General features: G+C 35.6%; 1 pseudogene; it reads left to right on the forward strand.

The window, feature by feature from the left end:
* The first annotated feature begins 10,458 nt into the window (after window positions 1-10,458).
* On the forward strand, window positions 10,459-11,919 carry LOC124974994 (negative elongation factor A-like; annotated as a pseudogene).
* The last annotated feature ends 1,608 nt before the right edge of the window (window positions 11,920-13,527 follow it).

Below are 13,527 nucleotides of genomic sequence, written 5' to 3' on the forward strand. Positions count from 1 at the left end.
TTATTAAGGTTTTGCTACAGAATATTAAAACTGGTACATCTGTCTTTTTGAAAAGATGTATAAAAGAGATCAAATTCTCCTATTAAATAAACAAAATGATTGGGTATCTTTCCAAAAGATTCATCTGTACAATCCCTACAAGAGACTCATGTGAATTTAAGGATGCACAAAGTTAGAAAATGAAATTTGAAACCAAACCAGGCAAAACAGCAAGGTATTTGCTATGCTTAAATAAGAAAAAAAAAAGCTTTAAGCCATCATGCAGTATAAAAAGAGACAAAGATGGTCATTACAGACTGATAAAGGAATCATTTTATCTGAAAGATAATGATAATTAAATATATATATATATATATGATGTTGACATTACAGCACTTAAATACGTAAGCACATGTCAGTAGATCTGAAGAGAGGACTTGGTTGCATTACAATATACTAGGGGACTTAAATACCTCACATTCAACAATGGATAAATAAGGGAATACCCAAATCTGCATGACTGATAAGAACCTGCAATATGTATAATCAGAAGAATGGGAGATTACACATTATTTATGTATGATCTATCAAAGTATATAAATGCATTTTACTGTCATGTACAACTAAGTAGAAAAAAACATAAAAAAATTTAAAAAATAAAATAATTGCATGCTCAAGAATTTACCATAGAATAAGTACCTTAACATGTATGTACATAAGATGCTCTTATCCATAAAAACACTTTTCAAAATCAAAACATATTTTTTCTCTATCAAAAGGTCTTAAGTTGTTGATATATAATACCAGTATGCCCTATTTTCAGTAAAGAAAATTATGGATAAATAAAACTGATTATTAAATTAAAGAAGAATGAATTGAAGAAATACATATATCCCAATATAATTTTGTTATACTTAAAATATTACAGTTAATGTCTCATAGCAAATAGAATAGGAAAAGATGAATTAAAATAAGATACAACTAGTAAGAAGTATTACTGAATAATGGATAACATTAAAATGTTAATTAAAAGAAATATTCTTATTGTGTAATCTATGAAATGTATTTTTATATTTAATAAGTTATGATGTTTTAATTATATTTTTCTTATGTATTTATTCATAGTGGTTGAATAAAAAATAACTATGCCCCTCCTTACAAGTCTCATTAACTTACTATTTTCATGGTATGTTCTAAAGGAAATACTGAAAGGAACATATATACAAAGTACACCTTTTTAGATTATGAAGTTAACATAGACATAAGTATGAATAAAATTTCTAATGTATCTCAGTGTATCATACATTCAGAGAAAATTCTTGGAATTTTAAAGAAAGTGGCTTCAGTTCTCAATATAATTTCATAAATTCTTGCACTTTCCTTCCAATTTATTGTATTTTTCCAGATTTTTATTCATGCTTTATAGTCATTTTATTTTAAATCTTTCCTTGATGTTTCCAGATGATATTTGGAAAGTAACTTATTTGTGCATTTTCTATTATACACTAATAAGTATGTTCTGCTTGTCTTGGAAACAAATTTGTGAAAAGTCTTTATTCATTCATTTATGTACTAACTATAAGCAAAAATACTTAAATATGTATTAAATTCCACCTTTTCTCCCCATCTTTCATATCTACACTTGTAAATGGCATCTCAATTACAACCCATGCATAATTTACACAGAAACTCCGTCTACTCTAATGTAAACTTTTAAAGGGAAAGGTTGTCCCTATTTTATTGATTCACACTTTTAAACGTTTCGTTTGTAAAACACAAACTTAACAATTTCCAGTAATACTAAAAAAATTCTGAAACGTCTTAATTTTGTTATAAGACAGAGAATGGAAGAGAGGAGATGTTAAAAAAGCAATTCAACCAACAGTTTCAAAAGAACAGTAACAACAGAGCAAAAAGAACTGTTCCTCACTCATGTGTACTTTTCAGACCTCCATTCAAAATCCTCTAGGTGGAGGATGACCACTAAGGTGCCTCATCTTCTTCTTACATTCTTACCAGTCAAGAAGCAGCAGCTATTCTTACATTCCCAAACTTGTCCTTTCTTCAAAATTTAACTTTGCATTGTCCTTCTGTTCTCATCTGGAGCCAACATAGGTTCAATGTGAGCAATGTATGTTCTTCTCCCTAAATTTTTATTTTATGAGAGTTGGCAGGCACTTTCCCAAGTGCTACTTACCATACTTCTGGTGGCTCAGGGAGTGTGTCTCAGGACCAGTCCTTTGGTCTAGCATTTTTGGACCTTTTTGTGTGTGTGTGTATGGTACCAGAGACTGAACCCAGAGCCTTGTGCTTTCAAGGCAAGCACTCTACCAACTGAGCTATCTCCCCAGCCCTGGTCTAGCATTTTTTTATGGCTCAGTGAATCCTTTTTATCTACATTTTTCCCCTTTAGAGATCTCTTGGTTTCCAGAATTTCGATTTAACACCATTTTTTAACATCATAGCCTATAGACTGTTTTCAATTTCTGTTTATTTCAACTCCTAATAAATTGGAAATAATTGTTTTCTCATTCACATCATTTCTGACATCAGGTAGAACATTCCACCTAATTTCTCCCTGAAGAGCTGTTTTCTTTCTTAGTCATTTTCTAAATACAATCTTTTGTCATTGGAACTTGCTTTCCACACTACAGAAAATGCATGCAATGGAAGTATGAATGTCCCCCACCAGCTCAGTACACTGCTTCAAAATTTCAATGACTTTCTTTTGCTAAAATACTTCCATTGTTATATTAATAGATAACAGAAATATATGTAGTTTGGTCCTTGCCTATTGTTTTAACTTTATCTCTAATAATGCCCCAGCCTAATATATACCTCATGATTTTCCAGTAATGTTTCCAGTGACTCTAATAATTTATGCTTTCTTTCTGAGGACATTGTATCATTCCTTTTCATCTTCCTGAAAGAATATTTGCACTTTTACTCACCAACTGTTTCAAACTCTTTATAATTTAATCTGTTTGTGATCTAATTGACAAAGCTCTATCTGAGTCTGTAGAGTAAGATTATAATTATGATATATGCTCTCACAGCAACTTATAATTTTCTCAAATATTTATTAGAATTTTGGTAAAATAATTAGTTGCGTGCTAGGCTCTTTGATTTCTATCCCCCTAGATTTCAAGCTCAAAAAGTGCTATTTTGATGACAAACTCTGCATCTTGTAAACAGATGGTCAGTAAGTTTATAACACATAAATAAATGAATATGTGTGATATGTAATTTAATCCATTTTCATTTCTTATGTATAATATAAATCATCATTTGTCAAATAAATGTGTTGAGGGTTACAGACAAGAAAAACAAAATATGTCAGTAAGTTTTTATCAAATCTATATTATGCTTTCTTGGAATTTGCTAGCGTATATGTTTCTTTTTCCATGCTTACTGTCTATATTTGCACTACACATCTTCAGGAATATAAAAGAGAATGTGATCATATAAAAAAAAAAAACAGAAAATCTTCACCTCTCTTTGAGCAATGAAATAGGTAATTCAATACCTTCTAATTATATGGATAAATCTACACTTGGTAATTGGTTTATTTTCTGAATTATTTATTTATTTGACTAGGTAAACCACTCAATACATTTAACAAACAAATGAAGTAAAATATTTAAACAGTATTTAATGCAGGCAAAATGTAATATAAATAAAGCTTTTTATTTCTGCTTGGGAAAATTTGGGTTAAATATTGAGATAGTTTTTTCACCCAACAGAGCACTATAAGATTCATTAAAGCCTGCATACTAATAAGCAGGTGTAATGTGAATATCTGGTCATTTTAAAATTGCCCCAAATCATTCTGTTGGTCAAAGTGTTTATGAGCCCAACTCTTGTCAAAGCAATTTTCTTTGTTATTGTAAGAAAAAAACTGCTCCTTTTCCTGGGCTAATTTTAAATACTTCCTAGGAATGATTGATGGAATAATTCAATTTCACTTCTTGAACATCCTTGATGCATCAAGAGGGGGACTTAAATTGTCAAAGTTAACAGTCAGCTGAAATTGTGTACTGATGTGTCCCCTGAACTCTATTATATAAGCCTTAGATTTTCACATTATTTAAAGAACTTGGTTGCTCCTCTTTTGGTTTTATTACTTTGAAGGGTTTTCTAAAAGAGGGAATAAACAGAGGGGTTAAAATACTACATATTCTCAAAAAAAGTGGAAGCTAAAATAATGTTCATCTCAGAATGATAAAGAATGGTGGCTACCCACAGCTTGAAATGGTAGGATGGTGGGGGACAGATAGAGAGAGATTGGGAAACAGATAAAAAATCAAAGATGGGAGAGACTAAATAATATTTTCATAGCATATTAAGGTGACAATACTCAACAATAATTTATGTATTTCAAAAGAGACAACAGAAATTTGAATGTCCCCAACACAAAGACATAATCCACACATCAGCTGACAGATTTTCTAATTCCCTGATTATTACACACATATCAAAATATCATACTATGGGCCCCCTAACCTGTACAATCATCATGTATCATTAAATAAATTTTAAATAAAAATAAATACGTGTTTGGAAAAAGTAGAAAGGGGATATTGAAGAGTGTCACTTCATGGAAGGAGTTGGTGATGGCCACATGCCTTATCAAGAGCTGTTCTTCTACTCTCATGGTTCTTTCTCAGTTGTTAGCTATTTAAAATTTTTTTTACTTTTCTGTCTTCGTTATCCTCTTATACATAAATATTTATGGCCTTCTTTCCTTCTATAGGTTTTCTCAAGAAAAATTTTCATTATTTCTCTATTTTGATCTATCACCCTTTTACTTCATTCATCTCTAAATTTATATCTCCAGAAATAATTTTCCTCTTGACTCCTGCATTAGATTCTTACTAGTCTAATAAATATCTCTTCTAGGATATTTTATAAATAGCTCAATATCAAACAGTAACTAGGATGACATGACTTACTTATCTTTTGGAGGGTATACTAAGGATAGAACTCAGTTTTACTTGACCATAGAGCTACATTCCCAGTCCTGTTTTGTATTTTATTTAGAGACATGGTCTCAATGAGTTGCTTAGTGCCTCAATTTTGCTGATGTTGACTTTGAAGTCAAAATTCTCCTGCCTCAGCCTCTTGAGTTGCTAGGATTACAGACAAGTGCCACCATGCCCAGCTGACTGAATTATTTCTGAGAGAGTGGGGACTGAAGCAGGTGTAAGTTTATGAATTTATTGCAATACTCTAGGTTTGGGCTTTTATACTTTAGTACTATTGCCATTTTCATGAGATAATTCTTTGTTGCAAGGTTCTTCCCTATGCATTATAGATATTTAGCATCATATTTGGCCTCCAGCAACTGGATTATAATAGTACCCTCTACCCATTTGCGATCATCAAAACTTTCTCTAAGTCTTGCCAAAAATTTCTTTGTGATCAAAATCACCTTGGTGGGAACCACTGATGAAAAGTTTGGGAACTCCTGACAAAAAAAAGTGAAAAAATAATGGAAAAGCAATTAAATTAAGAGGGATTTTGAAGGAAGACTTAATAAGGCTATATTGACTGAATATGTAAGAGAAGGAAAATGTAATCTTGACGCAAAGGAAGGGCCCATGTGAGAAAGTCATATTTTCTTTACTCCCATTAAAGGAATTGAAATTTCAATTTGCCAATATTTTAAATTTTCTAGAAAAGATATGAGTTCATTGTCATGCATCAGGAAAAGAAATTCATTGAATTAAGCAAAAATACACAAATTCTTTCTACTTATAATAAAGGTATAAAGTGAACATTGGCAATCAATGTGTTTCAAAGTAATTTTTACAAAGCTTTGCAGTCACATGACTGAATTAAGTGAATTGTCTTCCTTCATATAGCCTCTCTCTCTCTCTCTCTCTCTCTCTCTCTCTCTTTTCTTTTGCTCATTCTTTATTTTGAACTTCTTTCTAGATCATATAATTTGAAATTTTTGGAATGTTATGAGCAACAGAATTAACCATAAAACATGGCACAGAGAGCCAACAAACCCCACTGCTGGGCACAGGATTCCCAGGCAAGAGCACGTCTGTACCTCAGGTCTTTCCTGGATACTGGGCAGGTCCTCCTGAGACAGCTCCACCACTTGATGCAACTTCTTAAGAAGCTCATCCATTTTCTGCTTTAACAGCTGTTCTTCAAAAGCATTTGCTTCTTTTCTTTTCATAGAATGTCTGTCTTCAGTTACCCATTGTTCATGCTTCCTCCGTTGATTGTATTTCTAGGCTCTCAGTTCTTCAAAGGAAAATTCTGATTCTCCATGAATAAGCTTTTCCTTGCAACACATAACGACCTGCTGAACATCAGATTTGGCTGCCAAAGATGAGTGTGCAGAGTACTCTGATTTAGAAATCATGATTACACTTTGTTCTATATTTGACTCTTTGTCACAAGTTAAAGTTATTTTTCCAGACGGTTCTGAAGCCTGATTTTTAGAGACAGAGACTGAGTTCTTTCCTTGACTTGATTTTGAGGTTACCAATTGGTTTAAAATTGAAGCATTATGCAGAGGTCCTGAGGTTCTAGCTTGAGTTGGCAAATGGGTTTCAGTGAGGCATGTCTGAAACAAACTGCACTGCTGTTGCAAGAGCTTTTGAGATTCAGCCTGGTCTTGAATTCCTCTCCAAAAATACGGCACTGGCCTGCTGCAGCTCTCCCTGGACTTCCAGATGCTCCACCCAGGATCTATACAGAGGAGATGCCTGGGTTCCCCCCAGTGACTGGTGAAGGTCACTGTTGTATTCAGCGAATTTTAAACAATAAATGATGAATCCTGGGTTATAGTGGTATCTCTTCTTATCTAAAAATACCTTCATTGAATGTTCTAATAGCATTATCCATCCAGTAGTCTTTATTAGCAGGAAAATTCTCTTTTACCCACTGCATGTAGCTTTCCCATTCACCAAGTGGGTCATCTCTTTGTAGCTCTGCACGTGGGCATCAAACATTCCTCTGGAGTAGAATTTTTTAATAAGTTACTTAAATCACACAGGGCCAGGTCAGGATGGGTTGGTCACTCTCCTCCCACTGCGGTGCTCCGTGTCTGCGGACCCGGCTCCTCAAGGGAAGAACCAGCTAGACCCCCGAGGGCCTCTCAGTTTGACTCAATGCCCCCGAATGGTAGGTGTGGCCGCAGATCGCGGGACGCCGGGGTCTTGGTGAGGGCCACCCGCTAGCTCCTTGGTGACCCAGTGCGGTTGTCAGCCTTGTCAGCCGAGAGCCCAGAAATGCAGGCAGGTCCATGCGGAGGGCCCACAGGCTGCGGGCCCAGGGTCGGGGATCACCACCGTGCTTTGCCCACCCCACCAGGGTGACATTTTCCTGAAATATCATTTTCATAACCCTGAAAGATATTTTCTGGGTTATCCACGGTGAGAGGCCCTTCATATAGCCTCTTATTTAATGTCCTCATTGTGCAGTAATTTTTCTCTAAGACAATCACAATCCAAATTTCTTAATCTTGAAAATGTGTTTTTCTGCCTATAACAAAATATTATATTTCTAGGTCATAAACTCTTAGTCTCATTTTTTCTTTTAATTTTTTCTTGTAACTTTAAAATTTAAATACAGAGAAACTATGTTTTATCACATTATCTACCATAATTGCATGTTATTTATTAACATATCAATGGTAAAAAGTTTTTATGTTTTAAATATCAAAATAAAAAAACAGTTCCATGAATGAAAACATGAATATTTAAATGTTTATCTGCATGATCTCCTAAAATGAATGTACTTGTAATATTTTTATTAATTGAGAAAAACTTTCAGTGGTCTTTTGAAGAACAAGTTCTTTATTTACCACTCAGGCATTGTATTTAAAATAATCATAAAATAGAAAACAAAATACTACACATTTGCATTAGTGTTTAAAATAATTTATACTTGCCATTCTAAGTAGGAAAAATATTAAATAAACAGAACCATATTTCTATTATCCAAATATATTCACCTTCCCTACATAAAACTTGTTAGATTCACTTCAACATAAATATACAAAATCAGTCATAAACTGTTACTTCTGTCATGGCAAATCTAAAAGTCTGGTCTTATAATTTTCACTTCTGCACTCATAATTAACTTATAATATATACATACATCTTGGTTCAGGAATGTGGGTAGTTATCAGTTGGTAGATTTGGTAATTAAGACCACAGTGTTTATTGTTTGACTTAAGCTCAAATTCCTTCTTTAGTGCTTGTTATTTACATGATTATGTCAAGTTACATCACTGATAACCTGCTGTCACTTTCTCATTTCTGAAGATAGGACTTATAACTCCACATTGTGTGGAGAATTGAAATACATAACTGCATTTAAAGTTCTCAGCTGGCTCTTCATAAGCCTTAAGTAAATAGTAGTGTTAATTACAATTAGAACACTGGAATAACAAACTTTGGGTATAAAATCTTTCATAGCCTCCAATTTTGAAATCCCATTTAAATTTTGAAGCCCGACAAAGTAAATGGGAAGAATTCCATTCATAAATATGAAACTATGTTCTTCAGATAAAAACGTAAAAAAAGAAGGACAAGTTGAAAGGAAGTTGTGAAGAATGTTTCACAGATGAATTCTAATTTTGCTACATAGGTGAAAACTCCTAAATTTTCTGAACTTATTATAATATCCCTCAAAGTTCACAAGGATAGTAGTTGAGATAAAACTCAACTCATGCAGGGAAAAATGAAGAAAACACAATACAATAGTCCAAATAATCACCTTTCCAACTGCCACTTTTTCAGTTCAAGTGTGTTTCACTTGGCCTAGACTAATGCTGCTATCTTCTGATTGTTCTCATTTGTAACTTTGCACTTCTCCAGTTTAGTTTTGTCATTATTTTCTCATCAAACTTCCTAAGATGTAGTTGTATTTAAAAAATCCTTCAGTTATATGCAATCACTTGAATTGACAACTAAAATTCTCTGTCCTTGAGGTGTAATGTTTTTATTATATGATCTCAACCTGCTTCTGCAAAATTTGTGATTGTTCCCATTAAACACACTGTAACCTACTGTCACATATGAAATATATATGAAGTACAAACTGCATTTAAATATATATATGTGTGTGTGTATATATATATAAATATAAATATAATATATATATATATATATATATATATATATATATGCAAGTTCTTGAAGGACAATGAGAAGATCTTTTCATCAGCAAGCAGGGATACTTTGGTTTTTTCTTGCACTTTGGATGCCTTTTATTTTCCTTGTCCACTTTTCTGGCTAGAATGTCCTGTTCTATGAAAAGCGGAATATGTAAGAATGGGCATTTTTACTTTTTCCTGATCATCTAGGGGATGTGTTCATTTTTTTCACCTTTGAGTGTGAGATTAGCTATGCGTTTTCACATGTGGCCTTTATTGTGTTTAGGTAAATTCCTTTTATACCTCATTCCCCTGAATGTTTTAATCCATCAACAGTATTGAGGTTTTTCAAATGTTATTTCTACATCTTTTAGGATGATCATGAGATTTTATCCTTCTTTCTGTGAACATTGTGAGACCTGTTCAGTGTAATAGATACTTATGAAAGATGAATATGTTCTGGAGTTCTCCTGAACTACAGTATTCCAATAGTGAGCAAAAATATATAGTGACTTTAACAATTTTTTAAAGAAAGTATACCACTAGATAGTGTTTCTATCACCAAAAAAAAAAAAAAAAAAATCCCAAAACAGTAAAAATAATAACAAAGGCGTATGAGAGTGTGGGTATTTATTACCTTGATTGTTGTGACCACTTCACAGATGTATAAATCAATCAATGAATAAAAATAATATTTTCAATATATGAAGATTTTTAAAATCTCAGTATAGTTAAGAAAGTTTGAATTTATTTCTGATCCTTAAAGGCAATCTTTGAATAAGTTTAAGTAAACATTTTAGTAATTAGATAAAGAGTTTAAAAAGTTATTTCTGGGTGAAATGCAGAGAACAATTTGGAAAGGTAGTAACATAAATGATGGAGAGAGTTCATGTCATTTTTACTTTAATAGTAAATTTATAGAAATGCAAATCCCAGAGTTTTAGAAATGGAGAGGCTAAGTCTGCAATCTACAAAAAGTACTGATCAGATGCAACAAGGTTTGTTTAGCTATTAGGTCTGTTAGGGTAATAAGTGCTGTTCAGAATACCAAGCCTAATGTAAATCATAGGTAAAATTTGCTCAGGCAATGAGGTTCTAATCCAGTGAATTGATGGCACTGTAAACATATAATCTATTGTTTTAACAGTTAATAAGTTCAGGACATCTCTTTTCTAGCAAGAGTCATATATTTCAAATGACAATTGTAAAGGGTTAACATTTTTATTAGTAGAAAAAGAACTCATTTAAAAATTCCGATATTGTGCAGTGGCTGTGGCTCAGTGGCAGAGTGCTTGCCTAGCATATGTGAGGTACTGGGAGCAATCCTTAGCACCACATTAAAATAAACAAGGCCCAGGATGGCATCCATCCGGGAGAGCAACACGGTCCTGTGGTTGTACAAGAACCATGTGGTTGGGCGCCATGGACGAGCTGTGGGTGCCGCCTAGCATCGTGACCCTGCTCAAGGCCACCGTTATAGACAACATCCGCCTCTGCTTCCACCGCCTCTTGTGGGTTGTGAAGCTCAAGCTGCTTCTCCAGACGCTGTGCCGCCTGCGCCGCACAGTGGACGACATGAAGGATGCCCTGATGGAGATCATCCAGCTCGCCACCTTGCACTCTAACCCCTGGGTCCTCATGGTTGCTGACATTCTGAAGTCCTTTCCTGACAAGGGGTCCCTTAACCTTGACCTTGAGGAACAGACCCCAACATTCAAGATATTTTAGGAGAACTTAGAGGAAAGGTGGGCGAGTGTGAGGCATCCGCCATGCTGCCCCTGGAATGCCTGAATAAAAATGTCCTGACCACGCTCGCTGGACTCCTCACCCCGCTGGTGAAGTATTTTCAGTTAAAGCGGAAGCCCAAGAGTGCCACACTGCGGGAGGAGCGGTTACAGAAGTCCATGGAGACCGCACAGCAGCTGAAAAGGAGCGTAGAGGTGCGGTTCATGCCAAGAGCTGGGGGCCGCTCTGCAACATGGACACCACGACCCCGCTAAAGGCATCCAGAAGCAAGCACCCTTCAGAAACCCTACCATACCCAGTGTCTTCAGCCCTGCTGGAAACCGGACCCCATCTCACCTTTGAGGACCCCACTGCGGAAAGAAAGGGTCGTGAAGCTGTTCGACATCTCTGAGCTGGGTATGGTCGGTGCTGGCTGAGAGGCAAAGAGAAGCAGAAGTGGTGGAAAAGCCAGCCAAGGAGGAGACCGTGGTGGAGAATGCCACCCCAGACTACACAGCTGGCCTGGTGTCCACACAGAAACTTGGGTCGGCACTGCCCTCCACGAGTTACCTGCCCTCCACACCCAGCGTGGTCCCAGCCTCCTCCTATGTCCCCAGCTCTGATGCTCCCTCAGCACCAACTTCCTGGGAAACCAGCCTGTAGGCCACCTGGCCACCTGAGGAGCCCAGTACCCTGAGCCCCACACTGCCAGCACAGTTTAAGCAGAGGGACCCATGTACAATAGCAGCCTGAGCCCTGCTGGGCCCACTCCGGAAGCACCCACATTGCCCCTGACGCCTACCATGCCCCCAGCTGTCGCCCCAGCCCCTCAGATGCCCCTGGTGGCCATGGTGGTCCCACAGACACAGACCCCTGCCCAGCAGCAGCCTAAGAAGTTGTACTTCACGAGAACCCATGCCAGGAGCAAGGGGACATGATACAGATCAAGTTGAGTGAGCACACATAGGACCTGACCAAGACTGGTGGCCAGGACAGCACCACCAAGCTGGTGGACACTGTGTTTGAGATGAACTATTCCACAGACCAATGGACAGCGCTTCAAGAAGTACAAACCCATGACCAACGTGTCCTGAGGGTCACCTGCCTATGCCACCGGCCCTGACTGCATAAGGCTCCCAGGGACAAGGGCCTTCTGGCTTGCCTAAGCAGCCAGGGGGTAAATGTTGGCAGGTTGAGGTCCTTGCCTGTGCCCAGTCACCCACAGTGCTGTGGAGCCCCAGGTTGTTTAAGTTTTAGATCTTTTCTCTGGAGTGTATTGGGCTTATTTTTTATATTTTAATATGGGTTATATTTTTGTGTTAAAGTATCTTATATTTAAGATACTTTTTGGATGCAATATTAGAGTTTCGAATGTTAAAGTTAACCAAAAGAGTTATAACTTCCCAGTTTTAGTGCCTGTTAAACTTTTACCTTTTTTATTTTTTCTTAAAGAAATTCTACTGACCGAGTGTGAGGGCTTTTCCCCTACTAGTGCACCACAAGGTTGAGGGAACAAAGGTGGTACTTGGCGATGCTGGGAGGAGGGGGACTGCCCAGGCAATGCCAGAGAGGGAAACAACAGGCCTCGCCACCATCAGCTCCTGCCTGGGAGTTTTGTATGTCTTTTGTACAGCTGAGAATATTCAAGATGGTCTTCAGGTACCTATTTTTGTTGTAACACTAAGTGATTAAAGTCTAGCTTCTCTAAAGAAGAAAAACTAAATAAATAAAATAAACAAATAAAATGAAGGCATCCTGTCCACCTACAACTACAAAAAAATTTTTTAAAAATATTTTATGCTATGTAGAATTTTATTTCCTTTGCTAATCAAACAAATGGATGGGATTTGCATTTGCAGTTCCACATTATTTATTGTTCTTTAATTTTTCTTAATACAAAATATCTTACCAAATGTTAATTTTTGCCTGTATATGCCTAAAACTAAGTATTTGTACAAAATATCAGTAACTCAGTAACAATTTATTTGTTGATATTTGGCTAACTACAATATTATTGTTATTACAAAAATATTATTGAATATACGATAAGTTCCATTTAAAAAATCGTATTGGAGCTATAATCACAACTCCATACTATTAAGTACATAACTAAATTCATTTAAAAAAACTTCATACTTGGACATCAAAGTACAAAACACTATATTAGGTACTTTATGTATTATTAATTTGAACCATTTGTGAGTTATTATTAGTGACTTTTTAAAAAATACTATTTGTTAAAACCAAGTCTGCTGAAAGAACACAATTTCAAAAAATACTCCCCAGCAGTGTCAATTTCAAGGGCACACAATCTATGCAGTCACCCTCTGTCTCTCTCAGAAGAGACACATTTTTTTTTTCTAGGCTCCACTGATTCTGTATATGAGTTTGACTTTTTAAGACACATTATGATTTCTAGTTCTTAAAATAGCATTAATAATACATAGTTTTAAAAAATTCTGAACAGTGTTTTCAGAGAACAGATTTTTCTTGATATTATTTTTAACTTATTCCATAAAAGGAAATAATTTTCCACAATAACAAAGGAGGTTAAAATCTCAGGCTTTCAGCCAAATATAATGATACACACCATTTATCTATAGTTTTGAATTCTTTTGTGTTACATCAGAGGTGAGTAGTTGTGGACTTCCTCCTGTATGGGAATCTTAAAGTATGTATCACTGGTCACAGAAACAGTATTC

Source organism: Sciurus carolinensis, unplaced genomic scaffold (assembly GCF_902686445.1).
Source record: "Sciurus carolinensis unplaced genomic scaffold, mSciCar1.2, whole genome shotgun sequence".
NCBI classification, from domain to species: Eukaryota; Metazoa; Chordata; class Mammalia; order Rodentia; family Sciuridae; genus Sciurus; species Sciurus carolinensis.